The sequence below is a fragment of the Arvicanthis niloticus genome, chromosome 3, assembly GCF_011762505.2.
Source record: "Arvicanthis niloticus isolate mArvNil1 chromosome 3, mArvNil1.pat.X, whole genome shotgun sequence".
Classification (NCBI taxonomy): domain Eukaryota; kingdom Metazoa; phylum Chordata; class Mammalia; order Rodentia; family Muridae; genus Arvicanthis; species Arvicanthis niloticus.
Window position 1 is genome coordinate 3,802,951 of NC_047660.1, and position 7,774 is coordinate 3,810,724.

Consider the following 7,774-nt stretch of genomic DNA (forward strand, 5'->3'; position numbering starts at 1 on the left):
CCTTAAAATAAATCAGCCATGTTTTCAAGGAAAGTGGGGTAAGGAGCTAGAACAGATTGGAGGGAGACACTACAGGAGCAAGTGGTTACAGATATAAGTGTCATGTTCAGGAATGAGGATAACCTTTTTCCCCCACAAAAGACTTTCTTAGCATAAATGCTAAGTAAAAAATTCTTTTAAAGGCAATCAAGAGTATGAATTCATTTCTGAGATGCTAGAACTTTCTCCTAAGATTGTTAGAGAATGAAGAAAAGGAGATATTGGGGAGATGTCTCAGATGATAAAGTGCCTAGCCTTCGAGCATGGAGGCTAGAGTTTAATTTCCAGCATACATGCAGCAGGCCTGTCTGTATTCTCAGCACTGGGGAGTTGAGGACAGAAGGATCCCTGGGACTCAGGGGCCAACTGGTCTACCCTGTCAGTGAGCCTGTTCAGTGAGAGACCCTGCCTCAAAGATTAAGGTGGTAAGCTATTGAGATAGACACCCAATGTCAACCTCTGATTTTCATATAGGAATGCACACACACAAGCACATGCATGTGTCAATAAATGAATAAATAAATAACTTAAGAATTAGGAGTTTAGAGCAGGGCGGTGGTGGCGCACACCTTTAATCCCAGCACTTGGGAGGCAGAGGCAGGTGGATTTCTGAGTTTGAGGCCAGCCTGGTCTACAGAGTGAGTTCCAGGACAGCCAGGGCTACACAGAGAAACTCTGTCTCGAAAAACTGGAAAAAAAAAAAGAATTAGGAGTTCAAAAATGTGAAGTATGTGGTCCAGAGGAAGCTTTCTGCTGACAATTCACAGGAGGGAAAAGAAAGCATGCACAGCTGATGACAGTTGAGACAGTATCTACACAGTCAGTCTGTCTGGGGTGATGTTGAGATAATTCCATGAGTTTTCTTTTGAGTAATATTCATCAGATTTATTGCTTTCCATCCATACAACATTAATCACTGGTCTCAGTCAAAAGCACATGTTTATCCCTTATAAACACATACTGTTACAGAGCTGTCTTGTAACTGAGGAGCTAAATCTGTGGACATTTCTTAATTTATGAATTAGATTCATGTGGGTTTTTTCCCCCTTGGTTATTTTTTTGTGGTTTGTTTTGTTTTCCATGCTGTATCCATCATTTCTTCCCCATTCACAGCTTCTTATGACATGATAAGAACTCTCCCCTTCTGCCTTCTTTTGCTTTTATTTTGGAAGTTAGTTATATAGGCTCTGCCTTCCCAGGTGGTTGTTATTCAATATTATCCCCCCAACCGACCCGCAGAGTTCGTCTCTCCTCTCACATTCCATTGCCAAGCATTTTACTCCATTCTGTTATGTCTTTATAGCCCCATGGAGTATTTTAATTATGCTTTACTCCTTCAGTATTAGCCTGAATTTACCCGAATTTGCCAGATGTCTCGTCTTTGAGTCCATTGTTTACCTCAGACTTTGTCTTGGGTCATTTTGTTTTGCCTGAAGAATATCCTTTAGAATTTTTCTTACTAAAAATCTAAATGGAACAAACTGTCTGTCTGGGTTGTTTGAAAAGCTCTTCTTTCTCTCTTTCTCTTATTTCTCAAACATTCTTTAGCTGGGTTTTGTCAATTTTCTCCTCTCTTAGTGAATATCTGTTGTTTTCAGGCATCTACGGTGTCCACTGGGACATGAGCAAAGTGCCCGTAGCTCTTGAGAAGCTACGACTTTTCTCTGTGGGGATCTCTAGTACATTTTCATGGCAACACACATGCTGCTGGTTTTTATCTTCCTGTATTCAATAAGATATTCTCCTGCATTGTCCCAGCTGTTTACAGATGGTATTTTTGACCCTTTGGGGGTCAAATGTCCTTTTCAAGGGGTTGTCTAAGACCATTGGAAAACAGATATTTACATTATAATTCATAACTGTAGCAAAATTACAGTTATAAAGTAGCAATGAAAATAATTTTATGGATGGGGTCACCACAACTTGGGGAACTGTACTAGAGGACCACAGCATTAGGAAGGTTCAGAACTACTGGTCTAGACTATGATCTTTGAGCTGCTCTCTTTAAATGCTCTGCCAGTTCCTACAATCTCTTGTGCCTCTGTTTACCTTATTCATTGCTTACCTAGTTCTTAAATCTTGTTACTGTCTCTTCAGGTTTTTCTTTTTCTTTTTTTTTAATTAAAGAAAGAACACAAAGTCATGGGTTTCATGATGACAAGTCTAAGGACACTTTGTTTCTGTGGACTTTCCTCTCCCCACGTCAGCTCCCTGCCCACCTCCTGCTGGTTGCCCTGGTCCCTCAAGTAGCCCCTACATGGCCTTCATGCTGTGTGTATTCTATTACTCTCCTCATTTTATACTTTAAGACCTCTTTTGAACCATTTCATGATCCCCTCCCTAGCTACACACACACACACACACACACACACACACACACTAATTTTCAATTCTCTCTATTTTTTCTTTCTACAAAGGTGACTCTCTTCTCTTCCTGGAGTCATTTTTTCCCTCTCACTTTCAGTTTCATTATTTCTCTTTGGATGTCTTACTTACCTGCTTTACAATGGAGGAATATTTAGTTTTCTATGTAGCTGGTACTACTATCAGTCTGGGATTACTCTTTTGAGTGACATGTAAAAATACATTTGTTTTTATTTATGTATATTATCTTGTGTGTCTGTGTTGAAGGCATATGTGTACCTTCAAGGCCAGAGGAAGGCATTAGATACCCTGGAGCTGGAGTTAGATAATCCTCACAAGGTGGGTGCTAGGAACTGAACTTGGATCTTCCAGAAGAGCAGTAAGTGCTCTTAACCACTGAGCCCTAATTTGACAGGCTTGATGGCATAGATTATATAAATTGGGGTTGTAGAGTCACAAAGGGCAGGGTGTGGCCACCAATTCTCAGACTTTTCTTCTTAAACCCAGTGGTTCCAGACAGTTCTTACCTTTACTGTCCCCTGGACGGAATAAGAACATGGTAATTTCCCTATGGATAAAGCATTAGGGTCAAGAGTTCATGGAAGGGCTTCCTATTAAATCACATCTTACCTGGGCCCTGGCTCTTCCTGGTCTCCTTCAAACCTACAAGACATTGAACATCAGGCTCAAGTTCAGAGCAAACACATCTTCACCTTTAATTCAGAATGCCTGTCCAGGGTTCAGTTTTAATCTGAGGATTTCTTTCTTTCTTTCCAATTTGTTGTGTATTTAAGATGATATTGGGTTTTTTTGTTTTTATTTTATTTATCTTTTAAATTGTTTTAGTTAGAAAGTAGTCAGGCCATATATAAAAACATCCTTAATATCAAACAGATGACGGTTACCAAAGAAAGAGACTGGGGGAGAATATGGATGAATCAATCAACAGGTAATAGAAACACACCATCTTGTGCAATTGGAAAACAATTTATAAGACCTGCAGTATCTGCCTCTAAACGATGTGTGGCTTGGATTTTATTCTGAAATCCTTTAATATATGTTCAAACTGCCTCAATGTTTGGGCCCTAGTAAAGGTTTAGTGAATTCTCTGAATTTGCAGACGTATGAGAAAATCAATTGTCTGTCTATTGATTGGCTTAGTGATTACCCACTATGCATTCCAAGAATTATTTTTATACAATAAAATTTGACACAGTTTTAAATCATTTCTCAATACATGATGGACTAAATTTGTTGTAAATTTCATTCAAGCTTTGATTTTTCAAGATTGATATGGAAAATTTTTATTATCTCAGTACCAAAGAAATTTCTTTCTCTGTTCTAGACCCAAGCCATATTATGAATTCTCATAACAAAGTTGAATTTTACTATATAGTTTTTAGTAATGTTAATAGAAAATGTTCGACCAGATTCAGTGTTTGATCATGTCTGTGTTTTCATATCTTAGTATATTGTCCTGTTGCTGTGATAAAATACTGTGACAAAAGTAACAAGAGAGAAAGCGTTTATTTGGCTCACAGTTCCAGGTTATATATAGTCCATCCCAACAGCTGGGATGTAAGGCGGCAGAGCAGCATCTACAGCAAAGAAGCAGAGGAGGAAGATGAATGCCAATGCCTGGCTCACCTGTTCCACTCTACTCTAGAATCCCCTGCATAGGGAATGGTACCACCCATAATGGGCAATTCTTCCCACCTCAGTTGATACAATCAAGGTAATTCTCTTGTCTATACAATACCTCATTGTGAATCATTCCTCAGGTGATTCTAGATTGTGTCAAGTTGACAAGTCAAACTAGCCACCACACCATAGGGGGCGGATTTCTGGCAACCTATACAGATGGAGATTCTATTTGATCATGGTGGCTTCCAAGTTACAGCTGGTTCCTAGGAACTGTAATCTTTTTGTTTAGATGCCTCCATATTACATTTCTTCATGCCATCTGTCTTCAGATTTTCAAAAGTAGTAACACATCTCAGTTTCTAAGGAGTCTTTCATGGTTTCCTCAAATGCTAACAGCTTTTAAATTTATGGATGAAGCTGGGTATGGTGGCACGCACTTTTAATACCAGTGCTAGGGAGGCAGAGGTAGTTAGAACTCAGTCAATTTTAGACTAGCCTGGCCTACATAGTGAGTTCCAGGACAGCCAGAACTACATGGTAAGACCCTGTCTCAAACAAACAAACAAATGGATGGATGAATGTTTGTTTTCTTATTTTATCTCACTCTTGCTCTTTCCCCGTCTGAACTTTTTCTTTTTCCTACTTGTCTGTCTCCACACCTATCTTACTTTTCTTTTTTTTATGCCTACTTTGAGAACTTAACTTTGCTTTTGGTAAGACTTGAAGCTTTTCCTGGTTGTTTTTGTACTGAAATTTTATCTTCTGCCTTCATGTTATTAAATTGAATATTTTGTGCTTAAAGCAATTATCTATTTAATATTTGTTAATCTGGCATGAGTATAGCCTTTGAGTTGATAAAATCAATAATTTTGGCTGATTTGAATAATGATTATAATCTTTTCAAAATTATTTACATAGCTGGAATCTTATTCATGTGAAGTGCTTTGTATTTAAATACGTAGAACCATAGAAATGTTAATGATACAATTATGTGAATGAATGGTTTGAACTAAACCATTGCTTCCTGTGAGTTCTTTCTGGATTTAACTGAATAGATTTTATGACATTTCAAATTCTTTATTTGGCTTTTTTCCTTTTTGGCAATTCTTTCATTTTTCATGTTGTTGGGACCCTAGGTATTTCTTGACTAGTTTATGTTTAGGAGATTATGTTTGAAGCTCAGTTCTCAGGTCTCACTAGCTGCATTTAGGTGTTCAGAAGCTAGCCATGGTCATCACTTCCCTACTAAGGGTATAGACTGTCAAGAATAAAAACTTTACCCTCCTCCGTTTTTCTTGCACCACAGGGGATGAGATGTAGTGCCAGTAGACACTGACACCTACTGTGTGTCTCTCTGTGTTAATTTGTTTTGCATTATTATAATAAAAAAGCTAAGGCTGGATGTCTTGATAAAAATGAACAGGCTTATTTCACTCCGTTTTGGAGGAGTGGGAGCCACATATGATACTGGCCTTCCTGCTGGTAGAATCCTGAGGTAGGATAAGACATCATATAGAAGATGGAGCATGTGTATGTGTCTCTCCTTCTTCTTATAAAACTGACAAAATTGTATTACAAATTGGGCCAAAACCCAATAGATAGAGGGGTCATGGGCCCCAGATGGGGGATGATTCTATTATAGTTTTGCTAAATAGATATGGTGTCAAGTTATCATCTAAATACTTATGTCTATGCCTATAGATTCATGCTGCTCTCATGTTGATCATGGAAGCTTCTTTGGCAGTGGGTTATAGTGAAGACCCCCAAACTCTGGAGACCCTTACTCAAGTCTTGGGAAATCATGGCCACCCAAAAATCGAAAGACACCATACCTGGATCAATCAGCAGACATTTATTAGGTAAAAGAGCTGGCAGCCAACGGTCAAACTGCTCACCCACGCAGGAGTAGAGTTTGACAAAGCCAGTCAGTCTGAAAAGGTTTTTTTTCTTTTCCTTTTTTCCCCCATTTTTTGTTAGATATTTTATTTACACTTCAGATGCCATCCCCTTTCCCCATCCCCTTTCCCCATTCTCCCCCTTAGGAAACCCCTATCCCATGCTCCCTTTCCCTTTTTGCATTTATACATTTTTTTTAAAAAATGTTAATCATAGGCTTTATAAGTTTGTTATTGTTCAATCAGAGGTGTAACCCACTACCCAACCTAGATATATCAACTATCTTTGACTGGTGGAGATACATGAACATCTGCCTCCCTGTCTCCCCCCTCTTTCTCTCTTTCATCACCTAGCTTCTCCTCTCCTTCTTCTCCTCCTCTTCTTACTCCTCTGAGAAGGGTTTTTAAAGGGGAAACCACAAACCTGGAGAGTGAGGAGGGGGTAAAAGGTTGCTAAGGAAATATAACAATAAAAATAGGGGAGAATTCCAGAGGAACGCAACCTAAATGAATCAGGGTTATGTGGAAAACACTCTGTATTCTCAAAATGTAGTCTTGCCCTGTCACTAGCTCAACTATTTCTCAGTCTCACCTAGATGGCTTGCATTTCTCTTTGTGGTCAGCAATGTGTCTTCCTGCTTTGGGCCTTCCCCACCCACAGATGGGTACTTTTCCCTGAGACTTGAGGAATGTTAATCTAGCAAGTGTCCTCTGACTCAGGAATAATGTAACTTTTCCTGGGATGTATCCTGAGGCAGTGAAGGCCTGAAATCTTACATTCAGTTCTGCTTTCTGGAACCTGCATTCTTTTGCTCAGGTCTAGGGGTAAAGAAAAAGCCTATATATATTTTATAAAATGGTCTTTATAATTTTTCACTCTACAATAGTTAATTCTGGGAGTCATGCCAGGTCAAAGTAAGTAGGACAAGTAACTTTGAAGTGTTCCACTTTAAGTGAACATCTGTATCACATTCTCCAAGACTCAGGAGCATGGCAGATGGGCCAAGAAAAAAAGATTAAAAGAATCCCACTGTCCCAGGACACATCCCGGGAGGGGCACATTCCTTAGTTAGAGGACACTTGCTTGATTAACATTCAGAAGAGGAAGGGAGAGGCTGGTTAACATTCCTCAGACCACAAGGAAGAGAACCCACCTGTGGGTGGGGAAGGCCCAGAGCACAGAGACACATTCCAGGATGGGAGGTGGTCAGGAAGAAAGTTATGTGTGAATCTGAGTCATCTATAAACTGGACCTGAGAAGGTCAGGCTTTGGGGTCCTTTGTGGTCGCCCTTGTGTACTCTGTATAAGAACTGTTCCCAGTTTTTGTTCAGGGCTCTCTTGCTGGCTTGTGAGAGAGTCCTGGTGCACCAGAATCATTAAACCTCATGTTGTTGCAGCAAATCCTCTTGTAAGACCCCCACAAAGGGAGGACCTCACCGAAGCCTTGGGAATTCGCAGCACCCATTAACTCACAAGACACCGAACTTGATGCAATCAGCAAGAGGTATATTTCAATCAGTATACTGAGGTCAAGACCCATGACCCACACAGGGGCAGTAGGGTCTGACCCCGGGGGCTTTGGAGACAGAGAGAATTTAAAGCCAAAAACCACAACTCAGGAGGGGAAACCACAACCCAAGGGGAGTGAAGGAGGGCTATTGGAGAGCACCTGTGGAAAGTCCCAGCCCATTATTCAGTTTGTGACAGGGTCCAAGGAAGAGTCATGGGGAACATTTTGTATAGGCTATTCTCTAAGAGCCTGTATGTAATCAGCCATCTATCTTGTGGTCAGCCAAGTTCCTGAAACACAGAGCTCACGACTAAGCTGACC